Here is an 8685-nt window from a genome sequence, read left to right as displayed (position 1 = left end):
TGGCCTCCGTAGATTGGGTTGACGTTACAGTTCTGGGGGAGGAGCCTTTGGTGGATGCGGAGTTTATTACTCACCTTCGCACCCATCATCGGCTCTGTACTTCGGAGGAAGATGAGCCTAAATACGAGTTGCTTGTTCCCGGTTTAGAGGACCGGGTTTGTCATGGGAGAGCCAATGAAACGGCCCCCCACTTCTTCTTTATGTATGAGTGCATGATCACCCGACTGGGCGTCTTTCTGCCCTTTTCAGATTTTGAGATGTCTGTTTTGCAGCATTGTCGCGTTGCCCCTACCCAGCTTCATCCCAACTCCTGGGGTTTCTTGAAAATTTATCAATTTATTAGCCATGCTCTGGATTTCCCGACTTCTTTAAAAATCTTTTTCCATCTTTTTCATATGACCAAACCTTTTAGTGGGCTGAATAATAAACAACAATGGGTTTCCTTCCGAGCCATACAAGGTCGGAGGATTTTTTCCCTTTTTGATGAATCTTTTCATGATTTTAAAAATTTCTTCTTCAAAGTGCAAGCTGTAGAGGGTCACCATCCCTTTTTCTTGGATGAGAAATCTTTTCCTTGCTTTCCTTTATACTAGCTGGAGGCCTCCCCTTGCGAGAAATATAGTTTAGATGACCTGGATGAGGTAGAGGCTGCCGTCGTGGGGTTCCTCCGAGAAGTGTGGGGGAGGGCCCCCTATTTGGATACTAAAAAATTTCTCCAAGGGTCTCCGACCTTTGTCCAATCTCAGCTAGGTAGTTTTTTATAGTATGCTGAATTCCCGACTTGTTAACCTAATATTCCGACTTTGTTTGATCCTTTAGCTTGTTGTTTTCTTTTTCAGAAATGGCAAAGACAAACGCTCAAGAATCTTTTCAAAGGGTCCAGGAGGCTAAAGCTAAGTCTCGCGCTCGATCTGGTGGTGCCAGGGTTATCTCTCCTCCTCCTCCTCCTCGTAATGTTGGAACTCTTTCCAATCCTATGGTGATTTCCTCTTCAACTCCTTCTCAGCCGTCCTCCGTCGTCTGACCTTCTCCCGATCCCAAGAAGCGCAAGCTTTTAGAGTCTGGCTCTTCTGGGGAGGTTAAGGCGGATGCTCTTGCCTTCGTCCGAAAGAATATCTATCCTTATGCCCGTATAGGCATGGATGATATGTCTGTTCGGAGCCACCTTACCACCATGGTCGAGGAGAGCCTTAAGGCGGCGGGGGTCTGCGGCAAGCTCTTAGATATTTTTGATAGGGCTCCTCTCAGCTCTTTAGGGGCGACCTCGAGGGTCGAGGAGCTGGAAGGGAGGCTCCGTGTATATCAAGAGCAGGAGGGAGAGTTGAAAAAGGAGATCGCCAAGTTAAAGGAGGAGAGAGACACCCTCCGGGAGAAAGGGAAAGCTTTGCAAGCCCAATGTAACATGGAGACGGAATTGAGGAAGACGGCACAGGCTAGCTATCAGAGCTTATTCAAGGATCTTGTGTCCGTGAAAACTGACCTGTTTAATTCTCGGAAAGCGTATGAGGAGTTAGAGGACTCCATTGCCGATGGCGCCGAGGAATCTTGGCGGATTTTTCTGGAGCAGGTCAGAGTTATTGCTCCTGACTTGGATCTGTCTCCTTTACATCCTGACAAAGTTGTCATTGACGGCGCCGTTGTAGATCCTCCTGTCCCCAAAATTGTTTCTGAATCCGAGTTGAAGACTCGGGGGCAGAGGATCATAGAGTCTCCTCCTCGCTCCAAAGATGCTCCGAGTTCTTCCGTCATTCATCCGACTTCCTCTTCAGCTTCTCTTCCTGGTTCCGGTGGCGCTCCTCCTGACTCTGGTGGTGGTGATCCGTCTACTCCTCTGAAAAAATGACTTTATTTTTCATGGCTATATGGGGGCTCGGCTTGTGGGTCCCCCCTTTTTAAACTTATTTATGTGTTGTTTGGTGGTTGTGTGAACAATTTCTCTTGGCCTTTTAAGGCCGTAAGCAAAAATATTTCTGACAAGTGCCCTTTTGAATAAGGGTGTAGAAAAATAAATGCCCCTTTTTGGATAGGGGTCCTAAGTTACCTTGTGCGTGTATGCTTTTCTAATTTCGATATTTCAAAACCCTTTTTCTGAAAACCTTTTTGTTGGCTTGTATCGTTTTTTTTTTTTCTCGGGCCTTTTCGTTTAAGGGCTTTTGTGCAGCCTTTAAACTTTTCTCAGGTTTTCCAATCTCTTTTTATTATCCTTTATACTCAACTTTGCTTCAGTGAGTTTTTATGACTTAGGTTATTTTTGTGATGCGTTTTTCGTCTACTCGGAATGTTTCCAAGCTTGTTTTACTCGGGTTCTCATTTCGACTTAGGAGTCGGATTGTTCCCGAGTTTTTCACGATCAACTTATACAACCTCTTTACGCCGACTTGTACCTCGTCGTTTTATCCTGACGACCATTTAGGTCGGTTCATGGGATTTTCACGTTTTGTCGAGCTTAAGTCGGCGCGTTTCGTAGAAAGACTTAGAAAAATAAAGAAGGATATTATAAGAGAAAAAATAAAAAAGATCTTTATTAATCGGGGAGGTACCTTCTTGCTACTAAGGGTCTTGATAGCCTATTTTCCCTTAGCCTCTACTATGATGCCTCGTTAAAAACCCTTCTCCAGAAAAAAAAAACCCTTTTGGGAAAAAATCATGAAGTTAGGAAAAGAGTACATCAGGGAGTAGAGTTCGCTTTTAACTGTAGTACCTTTTCATATTACAAGCATGCCACGACCTTGGTAGCTCAGTGCCGTTCAGGTCGGTTACTTTATAATAACCCTTCCCTAGCACTTCCTTGATTTTGTATGGTCCCTTCCAATTTGCGGCGAGCTTTCCTTCTCCTGATTTGTTGACTCCTATGTCGTTTCTGATTAGGACCAAGTCATCCGAGGCAAATGTTCTTCGAATGACTTTCTTGTTGTACCTGGTAGTCATCCTTTGTTTCAATGCTGCTTCTCTTATCTGAGCATCTTCTCGGATTTCGAGGAGCAAGTCGAGCTCCTCTTTGTGTCCCCGCACATTTCCGACCTCATCGTGGAGAATCACCCTTGGGCTTTGCTCATTGATTTCTATCGGAATCATGGCTTCTACACCATAGACTAGTCGGAAAGGTGTTTCTCCTGTGGCGGATTGGGGGTTGTCCTATAAGCCCATAGCACCTGAGGGAGCTCTTCAGCCCAAGCTCCCTTTGCTTCCTGTAGTCTCTTCTTTAGTCCTGCTAGTATGACTTTGTTGGCTGCCTCGGCTTGCCCATTGGCTTGTGGGTGTTCTACCGAGGTGAACTGATGTTTAATTTTCATGCTGGCTACTAGGCTTCTGAAGGTAGCGTCGGTGAATTGGGTTCCATTATCCGTGGTAATGGAATAAGGTATCTCATATCCTGTGATGATATTTTTGTAAAGGAATCTGCGACTTCTTTGGGCGGTGATAGTAGCTAATGGTTCTGCTTCTATCCACTTTGTGAAGTAATCTATTCCCACAATCAAGTATTTGACTTGTCCTGGCGCTTGGGGAAAAGGACCTAACAAATCCATTCCCCATTTTGCAAAAGGCCATGGAGAAGTGATACTAATGAGCTCTTCTGGGGGAGCCACGTGGAAATTTGCATGCATCTGGCACGGCTGACACTTTTTCACAAATTCTGTGGCATCTTTTTGCAAGGTCGGCCAGTAGAATCCGGCTCGGATCACTTTTCTGGCTAGTGATCTTGCTCCGAGATGATTTCCGCAGATCCCGCTATGTACTTCCTCCAGCACCTCGGCGGTTCTTGAGGTCGGTACGCACTTCAACAATGGTGTTGATATCCCTCTTCTGTAGAGGACATTTCTCACCAAAGTGTAATGTTGTGCTTCCCTTCGGATCTTTTTAGCTTCTTTCTCCTCCTTAGGGAGGATGTCGAATTTCAAGTATTCGACTAAGGGATTCATCCATCCGAGGTTTAAACCGACTACCTCAAGTACTTCTTGTTTATCTTCTGTTTTTGTTACCGAGGGCTCTTGGAGGGTTTCTTGAATCAGGCTTCTGTTGTTTCCTCCTGGTTTGGTGCTTGCTAACTTGGATAGGGCATCCGCTCTGCTATTTAGATCCCGAGTTATGTGTTTGACCTCGGTTTCTGCAAAGCGCCCAAGGTGCTCCAAGGTTTTTTCCAAGTACCTTTTCATGTTAGGGTCCTTTGCCTGATATTCTCCGCTTATTTGGGAGGTCACCACTTGTGAGTCGCTATATATCATCACTTTTGCAGCACCGACTTCTTCTGCCAATTTTAGTCCGGCTATCAAGGCTTCATACTCTGCCTGATTATTTGAAGCCAGAAATTCAAATTTTAAGGAAACCTCTATTTGGGTTCCTCTTTCATCTACTAATATTATGCCTGCACCGCTTCCTGTTTTGTTGGAGGATCCGTCTACATAGAGTTCCCATGTAGTCGGCTTGTCCTCTTGATCCCCTGCATATTCTGCCACGAAGTCGGCGAGACATTGGGCTTTAATTGCTGTCCGAGTTTCGTATCTCAAATCGAATTCGAAAAGCTCTATTGCCCATTGAACCATTCTCCCTGCAACATCCGTCTTTTGGAGGATTTGCTTCATGGGTTGGTTCGTACGGACTCTGATTGTGTGCGCTTGAAAGTAAGGTCGTAGCCTTCGTGAGGCTATCACTAAGGAGTAGGCAAACTTTTCTAGTTTGTGGTACCTTAGTTCAGGGCCTTGTAGGACCTTACTGATGAAGTAGACCGGGTGTTGTCCGACCTCGTCTTCTTTTATCAGGGCTGACGAGACAGCCCTGTTTGCTACGGATAAGTACAGAACGATGTCTTTTCCAGGTACTGGTCGGGATAAGATAGGAGGTTGGCTTAAAAACCTTTTAAACTCTTGGAACGCCTCCTCGTATTCCGGAGTCCATTCGAATGGGCATCCCTTCTTTAATAAGGAAAATAATGGAAGGGATTTTATTGCCGATCCTGCCAAAAATCTGGAGAGGGCTGCAAGTCGGCCATTGAGCTGCTGGACCTCTCTCAAACAAGTCGGACTTTTCATTTCTAGGATGGCTCTACATTTATCGGGATTGGCCTCAATCCCTCTTTGTGTTAGCATAAATCCTAGAAATTTTCCTGCTTCAACCGCGAAGGCGCACTTTGCAGGATTTAGTCTCATCCCGCGCATCCTTATGGTGTCAAAGACTTGTGAGAGGTCGGATAAGAGGTCGACTTTATCCTTGGTTTTTACTAGCATGTCGTCGACGTATACTTCCATTAGGCTCCCTAGGTGGGGAGAAAACACTTTATTCATCAACCTTTGATATGTGGCTCCTGCATTCTTTAATCCGAATGGCATGACCACGTAGCAATAGTTGGCTCTGGGTGTGATGAATGATGTTTTCTCCTGGTCGGGTTCGTACATCGGGATTTGATTATATCCCGAGTAGGCGTCCATGAATGATAAGTATTGGTACCCCGAGCTGGAGTCCACCAGGGTATCAATACTTGGTAAGGGATAAGGGTCCTTAGGACATGCCTTATTCAAGTCGGTATAGTCGACGCACATTCTCCATTTACCATTCTGTTTTTTGACCAGCACTACATTGGCTAGCCATGTTGGGTACTTGACCTCTCTAATAAAGCCGGCTTCCAGGAGCGCCTGTACTTGCTCTTCTACTATTAGGGCTCGTTTCATGCCGAGCTTGCGTCTTCTTTGTTGTACCGGTCGGGATCCTGAGTAAACCGAGAGCCTGTGGGACATGAGCTCGGGATCAATCCCGGGCATGTCGGAAGCCTTCCATGCGAAGAGGTCGGAATTAGCTCTTAGGAGTTCAGCCAACCCTTGTTTTAGGGTTTCCCCTAGGTTGGCTCCTATGTTAGTGTTTTTTCCTTCCTCCCCACCGACTTGTATCTCCTCGGTTTTTCCTCCCGGTTGAGGTCGTAGCTCTTCTCTGGCCCTTGCGCCACTGAGCTCTATAGTGTGGACTTATTTGCCCTTTCCTCTCAGATTTAGGCTTTCATTGTAGCATTTCCTCGCCAATTTTTGGTCTCCTCTCACCGTTGCTATTCCCGCTGAGGTTGGAAATTTCATGCAGAGGTGGGGAGTGGATACCACTGCTCCGAGCCGATTAAGGGTAGTCCTGCCAATTAAGGCATTATAGGTTGACCCTTCATCAATGACTATGAAGTCTATACTCAGAGTCTTTGATTTTTCCCCTTTCCCGAAAGTGGTGTGAAGGGGTAAAAATCCTAGTGGTTTTATTGGCGTGTTCCCTAATCCATATAGGGTGTCGGGGTAGGCTCTCAATTCTTTCTCATCTAATCCTAGCTTGTCGAAAGCAGGTTTGAAGAGAATATCCGCCGAGCTTCCTTGGTCCACGAGAGTTCGGTGGAGATGGGCATTGGCTAGGATCATAGTTATCACCACGGGATCATCATGCCCGGGGGTTATCCCTTGCCCATCTTCTTTTGTGAACGAAATAGTGGGGAGGTCGGGTGACTCTTCCCCGACTTGATAGACTCTTTTGAGATGCCTTTTGCGAGAAGATTTGGTGAGTCCTCCTCCCGCAAATCCTCCTGAGATCATATGGATATGCCTTTCTGGGGTTTGTGGTGGTGGATCTCTTCTATCCATATCATCTCGCTTTCTCTTTCCGTGACTGTCCGACCTTTCCATGAGATATCTATCAAGCCGACCTTCTCTAGCCAGCTTTTCTATCACATTCTTAAGGTCGTAACAGTCGTTAGTGGAGTGACCATATATTTTATGGTACTCGCAATAATCGCTGCGACTCCCCCCTTTTTTATTTTTAATAGGTCTAGGGGGTGGCAGCCTTTCGGTGTGGCAAATCTCTCTGTATACGTCCACTATAGAAGTTTTTAGAGGAGTATAAGAGTGATATTTTCTGGGCCTTTCGAGACCGAGTTCTTCCTTTTTCTTGGCTTCCCTTTCCCTCTCCTTAGTTGAGGGAGGGGGTCCAGGTCGCCAGCTCAGGTCCCTTAATTTGGCGTTCTCTTCCATATTGATGTACTTTTCAGCCCTTTCTTGTACATCACTTAGAGAAACGGGGTGCCTTTTAGATATGGACTGTGAGAAGGGACCTTCTCTGAGCCCATTGACTAGCCCCATTATGACTGCCTCTGTGGGCAGGTCTTGGATCTCCAAACATGCTTTGTTGAACCTTTCCATATAGGCTCGTAAAGACTCCCCGACCTCCTGTTTTATTCCCAGGAGGCTCGGTGCATGTTTTACCTTGTCTTTCTGAATTGAGAACCTCATCAAAAACTTCCTTGAGAGGTCTTCAAAGCTAGTGATTGATCTCGGGGGAAGGCTATCGAACCACTTCATTGCTGCTTTCGACAAAGTGGTCGGGAAAGCTTTGCATCGAGTAGCGTCGGAAGCATCAGCTAGATACATCCAACTTTTAAAGTTGCTTAGATGATGCTTTGGGTCCGAGGTTCCATCGTAGAGGTCCATGTCAGGGCTTTTGAAGTTTCTCGGAACTTTTGCCCTCATTATGTCCTCGCTGAAAGGATCGTCTCCGCCCAAGAGTTGTTCTTCTTGTTCGTCGCAGGAGTTGTGATTCTTGAGGGAAGATTCTAGCTGTAAGAGTTTTCTTTCTAACTCTTTTCGCCGCTCCATCTCCTCTTTGAGGTACTTTTCCGTTTCCTTTTGCTTCTCCCGCTCTTGCTCTAATTGTTCCAGGCGGCTGTGGACTAATCCCATTAGTTCAGCTACGTGGGATGGTCCGCCTTTTTCTGATTCGCGCCCATCTGAGGAATTTACCTTCGGGTTCTTCACTCCGGAGGTGCCTTCTCTATGTTGATTATTAACTTCCTGTTGTAGGGCTAGATCCGCATCGTTATTACTCATGTCCAGATTCTCTTGTTCGGAATCTGTTTCCACATGGCCTTCTTCGTGGGATCTGTCCGCCATCAATGGATGATCTCTCGGGTCCCCGGCAACGGCGCCAATGTTACGGTGGGTAACCGGAGATCAATAGAACAGATGGTGTGGGATGGTCCAATCGTCCACGAATGGTGAGCTCCGGGTTGGTTTGCACGCTGGAGCCTTCTTCCGACTTGTATACGTGGGTGAATGGGGGGTGGTACCTGCAAAGACACTCCGATGCCTAAGTTAGCAAGAGTGTGAGCAGGTCTAGAGAGTATTGGGCTTAGAGATACCTGAGGGGTGTCAGTGTATTTATAGTGGTGAGCCAATAACCACCGTTGAAGTAGTGCCGTATCTTTAGGGTGTTAACCGCCCCCATTATCTTGGGGAGGTTAAGATATGGCTTTATGAAGTGGTTAGAGAGATTTCAGGGGCGGTTACTCATTCGAATGAGTATTTATCTGCCAGCTAATCTCACATCCGACTTCTTCAGACCAAGTCGTGGTTGATACCGACTTCTTATGTGAAGGTCGGTACTTAGCTAGGCTTAATCCTTCAGATTAGGCCTTTTATTTGGACCTGGGCCTTTATCGTTGGGACAGGGTACGAACAGTTTCTAACCACCACAAAACGGCCATCGTTTTCATTTCGCTGCTATTTAGCGGTAGTTTGTAAACCGTCACAAAATTAATATACATTTTGTAAATCTCTACGACAACGGATAAAAATTCCCGCAAAACTATTTCTTAATTCGCGGTGATTATTCTAGCTGTTAGTTTAAATCGCCGCAAATTGTTTACCTGCAACCTATTTTTCAACGGATATT

The sequence above is a fragment of the Arachis hypogaea genome, chromosome 3 (assembly GCF_003086295.3).
Source record: "Arachis hypogaea cultivar Tifrunner chromosome 3, arahy.Tifrunner.gnm2.J5K5, whole genome shotgun sequence".
NCBI lineage: Eukaryota > Viridiplantae > Streptophyta > Magnoliopsida > Fabales > Fabaceae > Arachis > Arachis hypogaea.
This window is presented reverse-complemented; position numbering follows the sequence as displayed.